The sequence below is a fragment of the Pelodiscus sinensis genome, chromosome 18, assembly GCF_049634645.1.
Source record: "Pelodiscus sinensis isolate JC-2024 chromosome 18, ASM4963464v1, whole genome shotgun sequence".
Taxonomy (NCBI): Eukaryota; Metazoa; Chordata; order Testudines; family Trionychidae; genus Pelodiscus; species Pelodiscus sinensis.
This window is the reverse complement of record NC_134728.1, coordinates 17,298,422-17,321,567: the sequence shown is the minus strand read 5'-3', so window position 1 is coordinate 17,321,567 and position 23,146 is coordinate 17,298,422. Positions and strand designations below refer to the sequence as shown.

General features: G+C 39.6%; 1 long non-coding RNA gene across 1 annotated transcript in view; it reads right to left on the bottom strand.

Moving 5' to 3' along the window:
• LOC142818849 (uncharacterized) overlaps positions 1-2,429 on the bottom strand; it is a 110,362-nt gene extending 107,933 nt beyond the window's left edge. The window contains exon 1 of the long non-coding RNA XR_012896518.1: positions 645-2,429. This is a non-coding gene — a long non-coding RNA (uncharacterized LOC142818849). The remainder of the gene's footprint in view (positions 1-644) is intronic.
• Positions 2,430-23,146: the final 20,717 nt, after the last annotated feature.

Below are 23,146 nucleotides of genomic sequence, written 5' to 3'. Positions count from 1 at the left end.
AAATAAGGACAGGTGAAGAGTGAAAAAGAGGCTTTAATCAAGCGATTGGAGGCCAGGTCTACATTAAAGGGAAAGATTGACTCAAGATATGCAACTCCCGCTATGTTAATTATGCAGCTGGAGGTGACATACCTTGTTTTGACTTTCCCTACTGTCCCCACAGTGGGAGGCCAATGGGAGCAAATACTCTGGTTAGCTTCACTTACTCCTCGCACGAGAAGAGTACCGGCCATCGATGGGGCATCCTCTGAGTTAGATTTAGTGGGTCTTAACTAGACCCTCTATATTGAACTCTGGAAGATTGCTCATGACAGCTTTGATCTTTCATTTGATGAAGACATGGCCTGAAGCAAAAGGAAGCCATGACTACATTCCTCCCCTCCTTTGCTCCTCCTGGTTCCAGTGAGGGGAGTAGTATAAGGGCCTTTAGGGCCATTTTGCACTGATGGAGCAGCCCAAGCATAAGATCCAGATTCCCCAGATAACCGTCTGAACCAAAAATAGCACATGGGTTATGTATATTACTGTTTTATTAACACAGTTTTTTTGGTGGTGGTGAATAACCTCTAGAAGATCTTGTGTACATTATGGCAAGGCCTACATGAATAGCATAGTTGGAGCTGATGTATCTGAGTTTGACTTACCATGGCTTCCCCACTCCAGGGGGTCAATGAGAGAAACTCTCCCATTGACTCCTCTTACTCTTCAAGATGTGGTGGAAAACCAAGTCAGCAGGAGCATGATCAGTGGTCGATTTAGCACATCCTTACTCGGCCCAGAATGATCCCCAGAAGATCACTTACAACACTGTGAAGATCAAAGACAGGCCTATGTAAGATACAAGTTAACTAAGCAACCAATGGGCTTTACGTGAGAACAAAAATAGGCATGGTGCTAGTACTCATAAGTCAGGCTCCAATCCTTCAAAGAGATAGACCTGTATGGGCCATTACACCTTTATAAAGCTTCAACAATTTCAATGGGACTTCACAAAGGCAGATATTTTGAAGGATTATGGCCTTGATTTTTAAGTAGGATTAACATGTATATCCTGAATTGTCCATCTTTCTAGTTGCCAAAAATCCTAGACTAGTCACCTTTGACATAGTCAAAGGTAAACCACATTTAGAAGACAGAAATAACAATTGTAACATTCAGTATGTCACACTAGCCCTTTTATCCTTCTATTATTCCTGGTTAGTTTGTCAGCACACATTTTCTACATACAATAGTGAAAAAGCATGGCACAAAATGAGTAACCAGAGGCTAATCCTGGCCAACCTCAATAGCCTTGATTTTTACAAGATGGGTCTCCAACAGAAGCAATAGGATATTTTGATATTCTTTCATGCTTCACTGTGGTTTAAATTCTCTCTGCCATCAATCCTATTATCAACAATCCAGCTGAAAGAAAACTTAAATTTCTTCTGTTTTGGGACATGGCTTTCTCCAAGATGGCTCACTCCAGTCTGTCACCTCGCATCTTCTGCAAGTCCTTCAGAGGGTTTTAGTTTGCTGGGTTTTATTATATTTTAGTTGGTATGTTCTGATCTCAATCCCAATTAGGCTTTAAAAGCTAATGATAAACAATAATGCATCGAGTTTACTTCAATTTCTTAGTCTGAGTCAACTTGATATGCTGCTGCTTTTAAGGGAAATAGGCTTTCATAAAAGAGAGTGGGAAGGCTGTGTGCAGCAATGTGGTTGGGGGGTGTTAAACATAATTTCAAGACAGTTCAGAATTTTCAATTCTATTAATTTCCTAAAATCATTAGGTATCTTGTTATGTTTTAGTATTGAAAAAATGTACAGCCCACTTCCTTGGAGAGCAGAGAGCATTTTCCAAAAGCTTACCAGTCTAGCTATAGAGCACATAATTGAGGTAAATAAATGACGAGTGTATTAAAGGGCATTTTCCTCTCATTCACATGCATGAATTTCACTAATGCTAAGGGGAAATCCAGTGGCAGATATGCACCCTCAGACCTGCCAACAGCAATTCCAGGCCCCAGGGAAGAACAGTCAATAAGCCCCCTTGTACCTTCTCTATTCGTAGATAATTGTGAAATTCAAGAAATAAACCTCCCAATATTCTTTTCAGACACAGTAAATTCAGGAGGCCTTGCCAAGGCCTGAGTGCCCAGAATGGAAGCTAACATCTACTTCCTGGAGCTCATTTCTTTTTTGAAGTAAAAAAACTTCAAATTTCATTGTCTGTCTGAGTGCATCTGTCTGTGAGTTTATTTGTTTGAGAATCCTGCTAAATAGTAAGAGCTGTTTGGTACGCAGCTTCCTCTTCTTTTAACTTAAAGCAACATTAGGGTTTGGCTTTGCCAGGACAAGTGGAAGCCCTGGGAATTGGGCTGTTTTCCATAACATGGAAAGGAGACGCTTTTTGAAGGATATGATACTGAGAGTGGTCACTGGGGGGCAGCTATATCATCAAGGGAGTGGCCAGCAGCACTGGGGCTCCACCATCTTGCCTGCCAACACACCAGGTAAGTAGCCCCTTTGCCGCAAACACTTTCCCCCTCCCCAGTCCTTAGCTACAGAACCATGGGGAGGGAGCCCCCTGGTGGCCAGGGAGGAACTAGTGGCCAGGTGAGGGGGGAGGTGAGAAAATTCCCTTGGCAGCCAGAAGGAACTTGGAAGAGAGAAAAGGCCGGTGCCAGATAGGATTCTCCTCCCTGAACCGCTCCTCACCCCCATCCTCACTACAGCACTCCCACTGCCCACAGCCTCCTGCACTGTCTCCTATCCTCAATGTCTTGCCCTGACTTCTGCACTCCCCCTCACCACCAGCTCCTTGCCCTGAAGGACCAGGGCAGTGCCCGGTAAGTCTGGTAGTACTCAATAATGATGAATAAATAGTTATTATTTACTGAATGATTTCTGTGATGTGAGCAGTATAGGACCTGGGAGTGATATCTGGGTCCTATTCTGAATGGTAAAATAATGGTAAAATTCCATTGGTTAGAGTGAGGATTTCAACCAGAATTATTGACTCAAAAAGCTTGCAGTTTTAAGGCCCATCGTGCACTCTGAAGTCAATGTTAGTTTTTACATGGACTGCAAAGAATGGAAGCTTGGATCCTAAGAGACAAACTCAATGGATGATGGTTCCGATGCATAAAATGAGGCATAATATAAAGGTCGTTGACTCTAGAGGACAGTGGATCAAAACCCAGGTGGGCAAGAACTGATTCATGAAAAAAACAGTGCCAGAGTTTTATCATATTTAAAATACACTTCAGTGGGAGGCAGATTTGTATAAAGAGAAGTTAAACAAAATAGGCCAGAAGCTCAGAAGTCATGAGCAGCTCTGCAACAACAAAGCAGCAGGAAAGCAGGACAGAGACAAATAATAAATTTTAAAATATAATAAAATCAGCGGGGGAGAAATTTCAGGTTCCAGTTCCCATAGAAAAAATACCGACAGTGCTTTTTAAGTGCAATAGTTTTCCACTCTGAAGAACGTAGTCAAGCTGAAATTAGTATAAATATGGTACTATATTAAAGCATCAGAAGATGAGGGTAGCTATGGCAATTCAAGCACTTTATTAAACACCAGACAAATTGAAGAGTGCATTTCCTGCTTTTTGAAAGAAATGAATGATACCTTCTGATTGGGGAATGCTAAGGGCAAAGGAAGCTGGCTGAAATGGTTTAAACAGTGCTGCAGTACATTTATCAGGACATTTAGTGTGGGTTTTCATGGGAAAATAGGGGGGAAAGTGATTTTTATTGCTAAAATTAATTTTATTGCAGTACTAACTAGCCCTCTTCCCCCCTGGAATCATACTTAGATAAAGAAAAATGACTAGGAATGTTCTTTCTCTGTGGTTTTTCAGTACTTATTGGTGCTATCAACAGCAGCGTGCTGCACAATTCTCCTGCCCAACAACATACAAGGCTGCAAACAGATACATGAAGAATCTGATTAAGAAAAGTACATTTATATTTTGACTGGGTTTTAATATTTAACATAAAACATCTTGAAAAAACTTTTCGGATTTAGCATTTACAAATGACTAGATTTTAAAAATTGTAATTTTTTTCGGGTATTTCAGCTCTATGAGTTATTTCTTGTAGATTCAGATAATGACATTATAAATCTTTCTGTGGAGGCAATTACTAAGGCAGGAATGGCCTATTCCCCATTGGCTTTTAGGCTCAGCTTACTGACATATTACAAGCAGGCTTACCATGGTCATTAAAAACTGATCTGGGATTTATTGTACCTCTTTAAACTCTCAGTACTTTGAAAAGTATTGAACAGAAAGGAATACAAGGTGAAGTTACAAAGAGATCCAACAAGGCAATCGGGGAAAATAGTCTTCATTTATCCCTGCCAAGCCCCCCAAAGCTACCTCAAAATATTTGAAGATGAGCTTTGAGCCGTTAATACAGAACCCTTACAAAAGGAGCTTATCATATTGAATGGAAATGCTTTTCAACAGAAAGTTTTACAAGTAATGGACATGAGTACAAAATTACAGGGCAGGAAAAAAAACCCCTAGGTTTTAAGACTAACAACAGTGGTGAAATAGCTGCACAAATTATTAGCCTGGACATCTTCTGTAGCACTTAGCAATAATCTTCAGCTACAGCATCTGCTCTGGCATGTATCCTAATCACTTGCAATGTGAGTGGAACCAAGCTTTCTCCTTTTCATTTTGGAATTTTATCTGGATTCCTCATTAGCTCCCAGACTCCTGTACCTTTTGAGAGAATACCTGGGGACAAATGGTGGCAGAGGCAATCTGAGCAAATGGGTTCCCACAGCACAAATGCACAAGGAAAAGGAGGTTGTTTGGTCACCTTGTACAAATGAAGCTAAATGGACTGGTCATTGGCCAAAATCATAGGAACATAGGAGTTGCCATTCTGGAATAAAGCAGTGGTGCATGTAGGCCAGTACTCAGATGCTTCTGAGTTTCATTGTTTTCCAGCCAAACTTGGACTCCAAGTCCCCAGTGCTAGGAAGTCATCCTGGAGCAGACACAAGTTGCTCACAGGCCCTACTTCTCTCCAGGTATCCGGGGACTGTTGCAGAAGCAGAGGGTGTAGGGCCCTAGGGCACTCAGGAGATATTCTGATACAGATTCTACTTCTAGGGCTGCTGAGAAGTCCAGGCCAGATTTCAAAGCTGCACTCCAGTGGCGAACAACCAATAGAGTACAGATGCTTCTGTGCATGCAGTTTATACTATCCTGCAGCCAAAGCTGTGAATCAAGCTCAAAATATGGTACAGAAACCCAGTGTGGGTGAAACAGAGAATACTTTCCAGCCATGACAATGCTGAATGATATGGCCCTTAGATACCATGGTTAGTGCATACTGTGATAGGTAGATAATTAAACCTAGTCAGACACAAAGAATTTGTTACTGTTAGCTCACCAGCAAATCTCAGTGTCTAATGAGGTTGTAATTTCCTCCAAAAACAGTTCTGAAGCTCAGTCTGCTACTTGCCATTTTATTACCACCTTTGGCCTAAATTTTTAAAAGTAGCTGTTGAATTTGGGTGTCTCAATATTTAGATGCCCCACTTAGAGGGCCCTAATTTTCAAAGGATGGACATCCAGCATTCTTGTGAAAATGATGCCCACTTTAAAGTGTCCAAGGGTGCCTGTCACCTTAGTGAAATGTGGCATTGCTCATGACACTGGCAGGTTCCTAGAATTTCATCTTTTTTCCTCGTTAATGCTAAGAAAGAGACCAATTTCCAACTTTCTTCATTGCTGGATTAACTCAGGATATTTAGGTTTGAAGTTCAGATACCGAATTGTGCCCTTAGTAGGGGCTGTGTACCGCATGTGCAGGATTTCCTGACGAGCAATACAGAACAAGACCAGAAGTGGAGTAGAGATGAAGTGGTACCTTTAGAAGAGTCATTCTCCCTTCTAACCTTCTCTCTCTCCCATCTATTTGATTTGCATCCATCAATGCTGAAGCTGGGCATTGACCAAAGGTCTTTCAAAACTAATGGGCTAGATTAATAAGGAAGGCAGGCAATGGATTATACATAATCATAGAAAACACAACATGTGTCAAATTCTGCTCTCAAGACAAACATAAGCCTCTTCCACTGAAGTCAAGAGGGGATTCACAAGCACAAATGACTGCAGAATCTGGCACCATATAGGTAAAGTCTGTTTTGTAGAATTTATCTAAAATGCTCTTTCCATTAAAATGAAGCTCAGTCAGATCCACACTTCCTACTCTGAATTGATGTACGCTTTAGTAGTAATACCTTTGGCTATTAGAGAACTCTTACTATCCTTTTTTAAATTGGCTTCAAGCCTTTAGGGAGTCATTGTCAGGCTATCTAGAATGAAGATAAAGAGATCCCATGGCAGAGTCATATTCTGTATCAACTCTTGTTTAGGGACGATGATATATTTCCCATAACTCTTTCACTGTGGGCATTCCGATAACATGTGGACAAAGTGTTCCAGAAATATTGCATCACCAGGTCCTTATCATTATTCAAAATGTTGCAAAGTGAATTCTGCTTGGAATTGAGGAAATTTGCAACATAAGTTTGTTGTTAGAGAAGACCTTAATCACTAGGTGTTTTGACTATTAGACAAAAATCACTCAATTTGGGTGTCTGTACCTATGTCCCTGAGTTCTTTCATTTTCCTAGGCAATGTGATGCTGATGAACTATTTTTTAAATATTATTTTCCCTAAAAAAGCTAGAAGTATCTGTTATACTACTTGAGCCAACCCACACTGGATTATGAAAAAAGGGTTTATTGACACTGGTCAGAACCTGATGTTCCAGTGAAAGAGAATAACACCTGTAATACAAGCAAATGCTCAATACCATTGGAAAATATATTTTTGCTACCAGCTGGTGATCGTCTTGTGCACCGAAGCATGTGGACAGACAATCTTTGTCATTGTTCTAGCTACAGTCAGTCTAGAAATACAAATTCAGATAGATGGCTAATTTTTTTTTTGAAACTTTCTAAATATTTTGCTTCAATAAATCACATATAGTGGTGAGTCCTAATTGTGGCATCTACCTTTATTTTAAGAGTAGTTACAAGTCATTGAATTATCTGGTGGGTTCCTTTTTCAAGGAAAAGAGTAAAGGGATTTTGTTTAAATGTATAAACTAAAGGGGCAATTTTACATGTTACAAGATGGCAGAAGTTACTTTACAGCAATCACTGAGGTTTTTCTCAGACAAACAGGAAGAGAAGGATGGTCCCTCAAAGAGGGCACACGAGAGCTCTAATTCATATTTTAGTTGTGTGTTGCTACTGAAGAAAAATAAGAAAGTAACTATAAAGCTCTCCCCTGGCATGATGCAGCTAGGAAAATCAATTGTTCAAAGAAAACAAACATCTTTTTCTTTTCTTCAGACCTTTGTTGGGAGATTACATCATTCAAATGATAGTGACCAGGGTTGGGGATGCTCAGTTGGATGCCAAAGATAATATACATGTGTTACAGGACAAGATACTTGTACATAAATGTATTGTATGCAGCAGACTGAGTGCATTGCTTCATTCTTGTAAGGAAGGAAAAAGATTCATAACTGCATGCTTGGATTTTATTTGTATATGTGGTGGCTTGCAGTGGGTTCTCTCCCCCCCCCCCTTAAGCATTTTGTGCCCCTTTCCCTTTCTCATTTTCCACATATCACGATACAACTTGCCTTACCTGAGAGCCAGATTATAAATAAAGCAGCTGCACATGCAGACAAAAGAAAATGGTTTCTATAGCAACAGAGACCACATGGATGCTCTTGGAGCAGCTCCTCCCCTATTCTAGGTTGCCTGTCTTACTGGCTCTTCTCTTATTGGCTCACATGGAAAATCTAAGAGAAAGAGGGACATGGTTGCTCACAATTTTGAATGGAGTGATCCTTCCGCAAACCTTTCAAGCCATTCAATGCTCTCACTGGCATATCTTGGGCATGTTTTGAAGTGTTTCTTTCAACATTGCTCACTTTTCATGAGTTAGATTGAAACACCTGTGGATGGGTGAGGTAACCTCATGATTTCAGAGTAAAAAGATTCCCAAAAGCTTCACTCCCGCACAGGACTAGAGGAATCAGATATAGAAGAGAAGTGTTAAATCATAGTCCATCACCTCAGCCAAATATGCTTCAACAATATACCATAGTGCAGAGAGCTAGCCCACCAAAAAAAGGAGAGTAGTTTTATTGTGGTAGGATCTTAGAATTATTCCATGGAACTCATTCTGTTGGATAGGAAATCTCCTGAAAGAGAGGTAGAATTATAATGGCTCCGTGCTAATATAAAATCTATTAACTGTGCAAACTCCTGCTTGCCTGTTCACCTAGGGTAGGTATATTATTCTTCTGAAAGGTCAGTAAAGTTACACGAGATCCTTCAGTATCTTCAGTCTTAGCCATGATGGCAAAGGTATTTTCATGAACATTTGGCAAGGCTGATTGTGTGTGTGGGATGGGACCTAAGTTGGCTGATCCTCCTGATGATGACACATCTAATATCCCAGGTTTCTGGACTTCTGCCTTCAAGTTGATATGCTGACGTGCTCAGTGTAAGAATTCAGACACTACTATCTTACTAGAGAGCTAGGAAGGAAACCATGGGCAAAGAAGTGGGTCTTACAAATCTTGCTAAATGCAACCCAGTGAATGCTTTACCACCTCTCTGCAGAGGTCCAGGTCTGGTGGTAAAAAAAAGCTGTTCTACTAGAACTCTTTAGGTTACAGTATATGAATAATCTGAATTGCTGTAGGCCAAGATCGGAATAATTTATCCCACTACTTCCAGAACATGGAACTACTCTAGCTACACTATGGCTACGTCTAGACAACATCCCTTTTTTGTAAAAGGGATGTAAATTAGACGTATCGCAATTGCTAATGAAGCGGGGATTTAAATCTCCCCCGCTTCATTAGCATAAAAATGGCTGCTGCTTTTTTTTGGTACGGAGCTTTGCCGGAAAAAAGCGCCAGTCTAGACGCTGATCTTGCGGAAAATAAAGCCTTTTCTGAAAGATCCCTTATCCCTCTCTGAAATAAGGGATAAAGGATCTTTCAGAAAAGGCTTTATTTTCCGCAAGATCAGCGTCTAGACTGGCGCTTTTTTTCCAGCAAAGCTCCGTGCTGAAAAAAAGCGGCAGCCATTTTTATGCTAATGAAGCGGGGGAGATTTAAATCCCCGCTTCATTAGCAATTGCGATACATCTAATTTACATCCCTTTTCCGAAAAAGGGATGTCGTCTAGACGTAGCCTAGGTGTTGCGCTATACCATTAAAGCATCAGGACATAATAAGTATCTCAAATTTCATTAAGCAGCTACTGAGGACATAAGAAGGAGAGGAAATAAAATACTAGTTTTGCCTTTAATGTATAAATAATGTATCTTAAAGTAAAAACTGCTTGAATGCCTGAGCATGAGGAAAACCCTGAATACAATGGGGAAAATTGTCCAAAAGGAGTGTATCTGTAACAAGTATCACCACTGTAGTGCTATCAAGGACAACAATACCGATGGTGATCCACTGAGTAAGTGTTGCTAGGCCAAGACGGAGCTGCTGGTGGGTTCCCTGGAAATCACACAGTTTTTCCAAACTGCCTGCAACTTTTTAGACAAGTTAGTAGAAACAGCTATATCATCAGCCTATTCGTCTGTTTCATGCATTACTAATACACACATCACTCTGCTATCTGAGCATTGGCCCTGAGGTTTCAGGCATATGTCAGAGCAGAATTTAGCCCCATGGAACATCTTTTCCTGGCTAAGAAACCTCCCTTCATTCTCTGCACTCTTGGATATGAATTTCTGACTCCACTTTTCCCCCAGGATGTTGAATAAACAGGAGGAAGAATTCTCATTTTATGCATTTTACAGTTGTGTAAAATGGCATCTTGATTTCTATTATGTAAAAAATGTGGAGGTGTGGTATGTGGGGCATAAGTAACAGCCAAACAGGGCCTTTATAATGCAATACTTTCTCCCTGACCCCCAGTTCATTAGAGAAAACCAATGATTTAAACTACCTAGCTAACCTCTTCCAAAGTTATAGGATTATAAATCAGCCACGTGACTACCTGAAAGGCTGCAGGGAGTTTGCTATTAGATTATGCTACAGAGCTTGTAGAGGAAGAAAGTTCCTATTATAGGATCATGCAGTAGATGTCGGGGCTTGAAATTTCCACTTACACTACATTAGCTTCAGGCAGTTCATTTGCTAAAATAAAAGAAACAAAGTGTAAAATATTCACTGACTTGCTCAACAAAGCAATCAATGAGAGAGAGAAAAGAAAGATTTCTCTCCATCATTCTGTTGATAAATACCATTAGTCCTTTACAATTATCTCACCCATTCAGTTTAAATTTAAAAGTATTAGTAGTATTTATCAGTCTGTCTATCTATCTCCCTTTATTTTGTCTGTCTCTCTTGCTTCTATTTTGTGTGAAATTTCAGGAGATGAATCCCATTTTCTATTAATTCAATGGCTGTCATCTTGCATTACATCATGCAGCCCAGATCACAACAATGAAATCGTGGGGTTTAAATTAATAATATTGCAACCCATCTCTTTATAAAATGTTGTACTCATCCATATCTAGCCAGCTCAGGTACCTTGCCTCCAGTCTGATGCCTTACACTGGTATCTTCTAGTGGATTTACACAAGTACACTTGCAAACAATCTATAATTTTGGGAACTGAATACTCAGACTTCTTGGTAGAAAGCATTGATTTAATTTTTGTTGAGATTTAACACGATGTTTTAGTTTAAAAATAAAATAGTTGCAAAAAGCTTCAGGGAATCTAAGATCTCTGTTCTCTGAGTGGCATTTTCCACACCTACAAATACATGCTGACAGATAAGTATATTGCATTACAATTGCCCTTACATACAATGTCAGCTAAAGCTACATAAAAAGTCGGCGTCTTGATTCACTTATACATCATGGAATAGATGGTAGATTTGGGTAACTATTAAAAGTTTAGATTTAATTATATTATAGCTGCTAATTCACAAAAGCTAGTAGAAAAATAAATAAATAAAGGGAAAGACTGGTATGCAAGTAAATCATCAGAACCGCTACAAATTCAGGAAGGAATAAAACATTATGCCTAGAGGAAAATAACACACAAGATCAAAAATACATCCTATCCAACATTTACTGTTGTTATTCAGGCATATCTCCTATTACATTTTGTCATGTAGAAACAAATCCAGTGGTGGAAATCTACATTTTTATTTTGTGAACATTTCTAAAGGAAAGAATTATATATATTATATATATATATACATATATATATATATTATATATATATATACACACACACACACACATATAATTCTTTCATATATATCCAACATTTGCCATTGGACAGCAATAAACCTAAACTACATAAAATAAATGTACAGACAGGAATACCTATTTTCCCTCCTTACCTCAAAGCAGATTAGAAACCGTAGGAATATTCATAAGACTTTATATACCTACAAACATAGGAAGCATTTGGTAAACAGATACATAGAGAATTTGTATATGGGATTCATTAAGGCAGTTGCCAATTGTCAAATTAGTTTCAGCCCAACCTGCTGAGTGTAAATGCAAATTTACCACCTTTGGAGCAGCTTCATTGTACAGCTATTGATTTATGTTTGAATGGGAGTTTTAAAAAAAAAAGTTGTCTTTTGAAGTCTTGCTATCTGAGCATGGCTCCTTTGTCCAGGTGTCTTGGGGATCTCTTGCTGCAATTCTGATCTTTGTATTCCAAAAGCCTTGGAGAGTCAATTCAGGTAACTTAAAAGTGAGATATAATCAGAAAGGATTTAGAAATAAAGTCTTTGCCTTGTCACATTAATGCGGCCCTATCAAGTGGCAGTTTATCAAGAGGCAGCTCACAAGGTTTTAATGAGCATGCTGCCTGTTCTTGTACAATACTAATTAATCCCATTTTTTCACACTGGTGTGATTGCTTCATGAAACCCACATTGTTTTATGCTCAGCAGCAAAGCGGGCTCTCACTGATTAAATCTCCTTCCCAGAGCTGGAGCCTGACAACTGAATTATACCTTGCTCAAAATAATAATGGGTATCAGCTAATAAATACGGTTTAACACACACAAAACTATGCAGCCAAAATCACACCACAAAATAGGAGTTTGACTTATAGGCACAGCAGTGTTTCATTAAACATCTGTATTATAATTCACTGGTTTTCCAACTGATGTAATAACTTAATTGATGAGAACAAAGACAAGCTTATTTATTCACCCAATTGCTTGCTTCTTGACTAACGCTTTTCCTTGGTGTTATTGTGGAAATAAATATGCAATATTCTTTTTATAGAAGTCTAATTTAGGCCCTTTTTTCCCCTCTATTGAGAAGTCAACATCACAATCTGTTTCTGACAAGTTGTTGCTGCAGTGAAGCAGACCGCATTATGATAAGACAGCATTGTGTTGTTTACCCCTAATGTTCAGACATTCCAGCAAAGGTGAGAGAGGTGTGATTCTTCAGGCAGTTCGTAATGCATAATTGTCTGCAAATTTACATTACAGGGTTCAAAAAGCTTGTTTTATCTCCTTTTATTTCCTTCCTTTCCCCCCAACAATTTAAAGCTGTTTCCACCAGCCATGGATCAGAGAACAGCAAAGCACTAATGAGTGGGATGCCACTTCTCTTTTCTGCAAGGCCAAACTGAAATTAGGTTTGTTTCAGATACAAAATTATTTTAAAGGGGGGGGGGGGGGATTTTGATTGCTATTGACAAACTCAAAATACCAGAACTTCACTCTCACTCCCATTGTCTTTGCAGCATCTCTTAGGCAAAAAGAAGCTGAACCATTGACTGCTCTTGCTAAGAACTTCCTAAAGAAAACTGCTTTGTACTGAGTCTTTATTTTCCAATCTGGAAGAGCTTCCTGCAACCAATAAATTACTAACTTTACTGTGTAGCTTTGGATACCCTGGGAGATGTTTATTATTTCTCTCATTTGCATTACTGTCCTGTCAAAGAAAAGGGGTGAAATTTTCAAAGTCTAAGTATTGACCTAATCTTGCTCCCATTGAAATCTACTCTGGACTTCAATGCAACCAACTAGATGCATGCTGAGCACTTTCAAATTCTTCCCAAGGTCCCTGGCATAAAAAGTTTAACATCTGGGGAATGGGCAGACAAAAGATGGAGTCTAGCAAAAAAAAAAATTATGTTCTGTGTACATTGTTGCCCCCACAATTTGTGTTTGGACTTGTTTTGTTTGGGGGATTTCAGTTTAATTATGTACAAGGAGAAGATGGAGGGCTTTCATGTGGAGGAGACAACATGAAAGGTGGTACAGGATAGGAGTTGGAGAAAGACTGAAATAGTGATGGAAAATCCTGAGCGATTTTATTTGTAATTAGCCATTGAAATTAATTAGATGTTACCAAAACCCAAGCAAAACAAGCAAACCCCAAAATGTTGATTAAACTTCCTTCCCTTCTCGATTGTTCAGATTTCACTCTTCTGATCTCATAATTTCAGTTCTCTAGTTATCAGGCTAAATCGTTGGAAGATGTAAATAGGCATCATTCCATGAGGATATATCTAGGTCTTTCAAATATCTGTACTTCTGAGTCACAGCTGTAGGAGGGGAGATCAAAATGTATAAAATTCTACCCAAACAGAAATTTCCAGTCACTCATGCCAGTTGTGGCATCTTCTGCTCATTTTGTAATCAGTGGGCCTGATTTGCCAGTGTATTTTGTGTAATCATTTACACCTGTACAAAGCAAACAGGTGTCAGTATTCACAAACCAGCAACCTAATTAGTACACCCTTTACACAGATGTCAGTTACTACACTAGGGCCGTGTCCAGACTCAGGGTTTTTTTCGGGAAAAGTAGCCTTTTCCCGAAAAAACTTCCCCTGCGTCCAGACTCAAGCTGCGTTCTTTCGAAATTATTTCGAAAGAACGCGGCTTTTCTTTCGATGGCGGTAAACCTCAATTTACGAGGAAGAACGCCTTCTTTCGAAAGTTCCTTTTTCGAAAGAAGGCGTTCTTCAATGTAAAGAGGCCGTCTTCGAAAGAGAGCATCCAGACTCGCTGGGTGCTCTTTCGAAAAAGCGGATTTCTCTTTCGAAAGATCCGCCTGCAGTCTAGACGCGATCTTTCAAAAGAGGCTCTTTCAAAAGATGCTTTCGAAAGAGCCTCTTTCGAAAGAAGCCTGCAGTCTAGACATAGCCTAGGTGGAAGACAATAGAAAAATCAGACCTTCTGCCCACACACAAAAAAGTCACAAGCATGATAGATATATAATAGGTCAAGCTACAACTCAAACCTAAATTCTTGTCCTGGATCTCAGGTCCTGGAACTGATATTTTACATGGAAAATTATATCTAAAAGAGTTACTTTTTTTCAGATTATATTAGAGAGTTCAGCCATGTCCATGAAAGAACACATATCCCCAAGGATAAATGACAAATATACTGTAATGTGTGTACATACATTTTATCATTTACATTTAGATATGTGCACACACCCTACATTTTAGATCCAGATAGAAACTCCTTCAAAGTTCCAAGTGTGTGGACCCAGGGTTTTGTGGTATGACTTTGGTATTTTTTCTTAATATTTTGTTTAGAAAACTCTCTTTCTCCTGCTAAAAAATCTAATTATTCAGTGACAGCAGTTGGCTGACTTGTGCACAACACAACATGCCAATTTTCAGTTGCTTACAGAGTATCACAGAAACTGTTAGAAATTGTTTTGAAATCTGGCATACTTTTCAGTCATGCTAATTCCTACAAATGAGTCAAACCTTATTACATTTGGCACAGCCACAAACTGTTTGTGGTATAGAATAGACTTATATTCCCCCCTACCCCTCACTGTGACAACAGTCCCCTATTTCAGTTTGAGACTGTTGTTTGTTGTTATATACAGAAAATAGATTGATTTCCGTTTTCAAAACCAATTAATAAAATAACTGTCTCATAGGACATGTCTACACTAGCGAGAAGATCGATCCTTTGGAGGTTGATCTTCTAGCATTCGATTTAGTGTGTCTAATGTTCCGCGAAGAGCAAGGGAAGCCGATGAGAGTGTATGCTCCCGTCAGCCTCCCACTGTGTGAATGCCACCACCGCTTGGTTTAAGGTAAGCATATTGCATAGCTGGGTTGCATACTTTAAAGCAACCTGCCTGGTCTACTGTAGACCAGAGCATACTGTGTTTTAGAATATGAACTACAGGTTGCACCTCCCAAATCTGGGATTCTCTTGTCCGGCAACATCCATGGTCTGTCATGACCACGGATGTTCCTGGATGAGAGTCTGGTGCAACCCTGCCAGTCTACTAGAAGCGGAGCCACAGCTGCCTATAGAAGGAGAGTGATTGGGGCTGTCTGCCACCTGGGAGCAGGGCCAAGAGGGGAAGCCTGGCTGGGCCATGGGAGGCAGTGGAGCCGAAGCAGCCTGCTGCCCAGCATTGGAATAGGGGCTGTAGCTGCGGCAGCCCAGGAGGGAAAGCTGGCTGTGGCAGCCTGGTAGAATCAGTGTAGCTGGGCATGTGCCACACAGTAGTGGGGCTGGTGCTGCGGCAGCCCGATCGGGCAACCTGCCATTCGGCAGTGGCGCTGGAGCTGCCTGGCTGGCCAGCAGTGAACATAGGGTTGAGGCTGGCCTACAGACAGCCCAGCCGCACTGAAGGAACCTGCAGCAGGGAGGAACAGTGAAGAGGGGGATGGTATCTGTGGACCTCCTCTTGTCTGGCAAATTCCCTGACATCCGGGATGGGTCAGGTTCCAAAGGTGCCTTGAAGAGCAGCAGATGAGTCATGAAAAACGTTCTAAAACATTCTGGGAGAGATGTTCAGCTCATGTAAATCCAAAGACTTTAATGGAGCTATGCTGATTTACACCAAATGAGTATCAGGCCCTCTCTTTAGACATCTTTCTAAATATACTATATGTTCTTGATCCTGCAGTCAATGTTCACTTAAAATTCCTGTTGATTTAAGCAGAAGTTGAATCCACCTCAGCTCTGGGCCAATATAAAATTAAGGGCTAGAGTTACAAAATGACGCTTGGCTAAATTAACCAAACACTTAATTAATGTTCTTGCATGTACATTCTCTATATGACAAGGTCATATCTTATTACAGTTAGGCATCTAATTTTGATAATCATGTACTCAAATTAGACACACAATTGCTGTTGAAAATGTGACCCATATTTTCCGCTTTTCTCTTTCTTTGTATTCCTTATTACTCTGATGCTTATCAGTGGCACAGTGCAACTATTCTTGGACCACATGAGGGAGTTCAATACAACATTCATTTCTGTGGTGGTGGTTTTCACGTTAAGATTTAATGAAGATTTAAGTGGAAGAAATTTTAACTGATTATGATAAGTTTACATTTTCTCACTGGCATGTGGCTATGGTTGAGATATAAGCACAGAATCCAGGAAAACATAAATCAAAGCTAACCAATCCCTCAAAAAACAATGAAATTACAGAAATATTTAAAATCTTTAAAATTTAGTGCAGCTCCATCCAGCTCTTTTTTATTTTATCTATGGTAATTTAAAAAAAAAAAAAACCAACATGATGTGTTTGATAGACAGGTGAAAAATGTAAAAGGCCATTATTCAAATGTTTATGGATCCTTTTAGCTAATGGATTCAAATGTATACTTCTGCACTTGTCAACAAGATAATTCTGCACACATGCTAGGACTATGTAGCTCAGCAGACCTAATCTTTTAGACCTCTGTTCTTCAAAGCAAACAAGTTTCCCCTGGGTAAAATGAGTACACATGGTATTTTCACAGATCTTGGGTTTCCACTCTGTTTTCTTGAATCTTTTAGAGTGGAAGACAAACTATTTGGAGGTGTGATCACATTCATATATATAGGAAACAGACATTTAAAGGACCTGCCTAATTTAAAATACAGCAGTCTGTGTTTTCCAAGAGCATGTTACATTTTTTTACAGTAGGCTGTGGAAGTAAAATTTGTAAGCTTTGTTGTTTCATGTTACATCTTTATAAAAGCTTCTCTATTGTTTCTCTGCAAGCCATACCAAATACTTATGAATGACAGCTGAGCTCATCAGAAAATTTGACAAATGGAATGCAAGTTAAATCAGAAAGAAAAATTGTCAAAATGTTTCATACTTTTTTTGTTGAATTTTTCAACCAGTGGTACTGATGAGCATTAGTGAGAATTCAAGAAGTAGAGAACACAATCTCTTTATCAATCACATTTCTAAAGGCTCATGCATGGGGTGAGCCACGTATGAAAATTGCTTACGCACTGAATCTCTAAAACAGGGCATTGCCTCACACAAATAAATATTTCTGTGCTCACTCCTTACCATTTACATAGCATTTGTCATCCAAACATCTTAAAGTCCTATAGAAATTACAGTATGTATTAATTATTTTACGGTAATTAAATAATTAATTTAATTTATGGTACTTCTATTTTACCAATATGGAAACTGAGGTACAGAGAGCTGAAATTGCTTATCCTGGATCACACAGAATAGAATTGGGCAAGAACAATTTACTGAGTGTGAGATCATGTGACTGAGATGCATCAGAGTTTCAGAGCTGAAAGATTTCATGGGCTAATATTACTGAGGAATTTAGAATAGTGTTGTTTACTTTGTGCTAATGATTAAAATATAATATGTGCTATATAGTATCAAGAATAACGGAGTCACATTTTAAACAAGATAATGTTAACAAGCAATGAATGTGAGTGTTAGCAGAAGTTTATTTGGGAAAGTTCATTTTTATCTTTCTCTCTTTCAAAGGGTATGCTGAACAGAAGGCAGCCACATATATAATATGTCCTATCATTGAAAGGCTTTGATAACAAGGTTGCGTGGTTTTTATACAAATCTTCATGAGTCAACGTGTACAGGACCTTACAACCTCTGTAGGAGGGGGAATGTTCATAAACAGAAGATATGTGAGTAAACATCACTTCTGTAGTTTGTTACACACTGTTTATTTGTACAAATTAGTACATCCTAAATTAAACACCTGGAAAAAATTAATTCAGTACTGTGGGCCTGATTCTGCAATTTATTACATTGGTTTTATGCCTGAGTAAATAAACTGAAGTAAATGGAATTACACTAACATAATACATGTTGGACCTCCCAAAACCAGGACTCCCTCATCTGGCAACATCTGTGGTCCAGCAGGACCACGTGTGTTCCTAGACCAGGGAGTCCTGGATGGGAGCCCTAGTGGCAAGGCCAGAGACATAGAAGCCGTGGACACAACAGCCCTGATAGTGGGTCTAGGACCGGGGCAGTCCAGGGTGGAACAGCATGATGGGGGAAGGGGCTGGGGCCGGCAGCAGAGAGGAGCCAGTAACAGGGGACCTCTTCTGGTCTGGTAAATTCCCTCGTTCGGGATTGGTCAGGTCCTGAGGGTGCCAGACTAGAGAGGTCCAACCTATACTGGTATGGTGGAGTGGAGTGTGGATTTTTGTCTTTTTGAAAAAGAGCTCCATCATTTCTGTAGCCTTATTACTCCTTGCATAATATAATATATATATATTAGAGAGGGAGAGAGAGAAATAAATCTTATTCACATTGAAGTCAATAGGAATTTTATTCTTGAGACAGGATTTGATCCCTCCAAAACAAAGGCATATACAGACACACACACTATAAATAGTGCTCATATATGGTACATTCAAGCAATGGTAAAGTTGCAGTTAAGCCCTCGGAGGTCACGAAATGCCTGCGTTAAAGTTGCATGTAGATCCGTCTTCTCCTGTGCCTGGTCAGTGTGACGTTCAAGAACTTGCAAGTTTATTAAAATCAAACTCAATAGTAAAGGTTGATAATTTTTTTTAAAAGCACAACATTTTATGAAGAATTATACCAACACTCTAAAGATTCAAAGTTGGATCCCATTTCTGAGCCTTCTGCACAAAAATCTATCTACATGGCATTTCTATGGCCCTCATGTTGGGCTCTCTGAATGCCTCCAATAAAAGAACATCACACTGCAATTTCTATATCAGGTATTTTCATCTGAAAATGTTTATAACGGTTGACCTAAAAATCCGATATTTGAACATTCATGTGAACGGTTTTATTTACTTTATTACTCCTTTTAGCACGATGTGCTTACTCTGCTGTTCTTTTTATTTATGTTATACACTTAAAACATTTCTCAGAATGAATTAAAAAAAATAATGAAGAGCATAAAATGGGCAAACTGACTCCAAAATCCGATTGACCACATTACTTGCATGAGGCAAAGATACAAATTATGTAAATTACCACCAAACAAGTGTTGTTAAACTTTTTTATGTCATAGTTGGTAACTTGGGGCTAATGAACCACTAGTGGTCCAAAGAGCACTTATTGCTAGTCATCAGAGAATGGGTAGCAATCATAGATTTAGCTCTACTTGCTAATTTGGAGACAGGAATACATTAAAAATCTCAATATGAATTGTCTATATAGATAATTGAAATATCTGTGGCATTATGCAATCTGGAATCGGAAGGGATTTAGCCAGAATGGTATATAGGCAGGGTGGGGAATTAAATCTTACAGTAGCCTATTTGGGGTGAAAAAAAATCTATGTTTGAGGGGGAACAGAGGAGATATTTGACTGGCACTTTCAATGGCAGCTGGTGGAAGCTGTGAAGAAGTTTGACATAGCAGAAGAGTTCTTGCTCGAGATGGGTTGTGGGGAGAATGCAAGTGAGATAAAATCCATGATAAATATACTTTGTTGCATAGATAGGATAATCCTCCATGAACTTCCACCAATATTCTACAGTCGTGAGCAACTGAAGCAGCAAGTGTTTCTTTATTTCCTGTGGTCATTCAGACTTTGGCCTCTCTGCTGAGTCTGCAACTATGGTGCCCCCTGTGCGTAGGCACAGGAAGTAGGGCTGAATGCTCAGCACTCGCAGGTTTTGCGCTCCATGTCCTGGCTGCTGCCCCTGCACCTCTGCTGATCAGGGTCTTGGCCCCGCAATCCTGCCACCCAAGGTCCTGGTTGCTGGGCATGTTGCTGTCCTGGAGCTCCGCTGTGGGCCCCAAGTCCCACTCAGCCACCGGCCCCATGCCTAGGGGTCTGTCCCTGGTTCAAGATCCAGCTTGGCTGCTAGACATGGTGGAGGGCGGCAACACCAGCCTCATGGTCCCAGCTGCCAGCCTCACATGTGAGGATCCAACTGGCCACCAGACCCTAGGTCCCGACCACCAGCTCCAGCTCTAGTGTGGGGCACAGACAGAAGTAAGGGAAGGTGCAGCTCAACACCCCCACTCCAAAACCTGTTACAGCACTACTGCATATGTCTTGGTCCATAAGAAACTGGACCGAGACCACTCAGCCATATCTTATATGTCATCATCAGCCATGTGATGGCTACAGCTTTCTGACCATACCATTTGGAGCTGCAGTGATCTAATGGGGAAGCCCATTCGAAGAACAATAATAATTGTGTGGTTAAGACACTGGCATGGGACTCTGGGAAATGGATGTCACCTCCTATTCTGCTATAATTTTCTGTACGTCATTGGTCATTACTTAATCTCTTTGTGCCTCCATTTCTATCTGTAAAGTAGGGGGTAAATAATGCTTCACCATCTTGCAGAGACATTACATTGTAAGGTTAATTTCATTGATGTTTATGAAGCACTCAGATACTACAATGATAGGGTCATACGATCAGAAAGACAGATTCTCTGAAACATCTGGCATTTTTAAAATCATATAAATAGCAACAGTTCGGGGTGAATTTCTTCAGTTAGGGTTTAAAATGAAAATAAGGAAAGACACATCATGGTGTAAGAAAAATAATCCCGAGATGTGAAATCTGGATTTGAGGCCTGATTGGGACACTCTGCTCTGTGACCATTGGCTAAACTGCAAAGAGATACACCATTTTTCTTAACCAACTAAACACACGAATACACAATCACTAAAAACATGTATTCTGAAATTCCAGGACTGGTAACTTTAAAAGTCCATCTGCCCTTCAAAGAATTGCCTGGTCCGTGGGGTGAATTCCCTTGAATATCATGGATTTTTGGTTGAACAAAAAGACTCTCTAACCCACTAAAAAGACACTTCTTAATTTGTCTGTACATGCAGATACTTGAGGTTCTAATACAGTGCTGGAAATGGTAGCAAAATCATAGCAGATCCATTCAATTAGGATCTGTTTGTCCTTCTCCATTCTCACTGCTTTTTTGAGATACACCAAGCATTCTGACATGACAATTTCAGGTTTTGGTGACTTTTTCTCCATTTTCTGCCATGTATATGAGTACCTGAGCATAGTAAATGCCCCTATTTTACCTATAAAATATTTTCACAAGAAGGAAGAGAAGAAAGAGAAAAACTCGCCTTAATACAGGCTGATGTGTGACTTTGCATAGCACTTTGAATGTTATTAAGTGTTTGAATTTCTTCCTGTGTCTTTTTAGCCTAGATGACTGTCTTTCTCTTTCACTGACAGCCTCTGCAGGACCAAATTGACAGCTCTTTAAAGCAGGCTGACGAAAAGCAGCATTAATTAAGTCATTGCCGGACTGTAATTGTGTTAAGAAGTAAAAATCTAATATGAGAAAAGGTTAGTGAGTCCTCTCTTGTGTCAGATTTTCTACTCTCTATGAATATTAATGTCCTTAATGAAGACAATCTTTGCCTCATCAAGCCGTTGTTCTGCATTCAGGTGCCAAATCCCTGCACCATTGATTTGTTTTTAAAGAACAAATATGTCAGGGGAGAGTGACTGTCCTGTTTCTTATCAACATCATAGAGAATGCTTTTGTATTCCTGGAAAGAGTTTATAGATTTTGTGTGCCATGTACAAGCAGCTTCTGTGATGGAGGAGGGGGTGGTATAGGAGGGGGTGGGGATGGGAATAATACTGAGGTGAGATAAACTAGTTTAAGTAATTTAATAGAAACATTATGATTTTATTGTGTTAGCGTGTGTGTGTGTGTGTAACATTCACATATTAGCCGTTACAATCAGCAGCTTTAATGAGAAAATAAGAATTATCTCCAGAAAGAGTCCTGCAGTTTAAGCCCCCAAACGAAAAGCTCAGTGATAAGAAGCTGAACATCCCTTGCTGATTATCCCTCCCTCCTCCTCATCTTCTTGATCGAGCAGATAATGATGATGGTGCTGATGAGTGATGACCCGTTTTAAATAGGTTGGAGGCCCTTGGAAGTCTCTTGCAAGGAATGTTTTGCACACTTCTCGCCTCTCACCTAACCTCTACCTGACCCTTTTATATTTTACTTCTTCACTAGCCACTCTCCTCAAAGATTCTGAACTATGAAATAATTTGGCTTTATTAATAAACGAGAATTCCTGATAATTCTGGCTAGTAACAGTCTTACAACAGACCTGTGGTGTAAGGTCAGGATTTAGAACCTTGCAAGAAAAGGCAGAGCTATTCTTCTGACTCTTATGCTGCAAGCCAGACCAGGTGAGACACATTAGCTTCACTGCAGAGCATGGAAACATCTATCTGCCTATGTCTGAAAGACAAGAGGAAATTAAACCCGTGACTTTTCAAGTTGAAACCCTAGGAACAATCCACTCCCAGTAGAAAAAATAGTTCGGGGCTTACATTTTGTTATTTAAATGGACTATAAAATTTAAACCCAGGATGGAGATATATTGTGGACCATAACTAAATGTGTGCAATATTAAAGGAGTGTGGTGGGAAACACTACCCAGTCAAAGAAAATATTTTAAAATTCATGCTTTCACCAAACATCATCGGCTATTTTGAGTATTTCTTTGAACCAGTGTAAGATCAGAGATTGCCATTATGCTTTTATTAGCATTAAATCTTTATACTATGCTAGCAGCCAGTGGTCCCAAAGTGATGGGCACTACCCAAACATATGCAGAGAAACTATTTCTGTCCTAGGATATTTAGATGAAATCTTAGCAGAAATGAGAACTTTCCTTTTTTTTTTTAAACTTAATGAATTTGGTGCTTGTGGAAATGAAGACTAATTTCACCAGATAAAGTGAATCATACTATAGGCAGACAATGTGCATTCTACCCACAAACGCCCAAGATGCCTAGTTTTTCAGCATAGAATAAAGAGGTTGAAAAATACCAAACTGTAAATACAAAATAGTATTTTCTGCTCTCCCCATTGTCCTG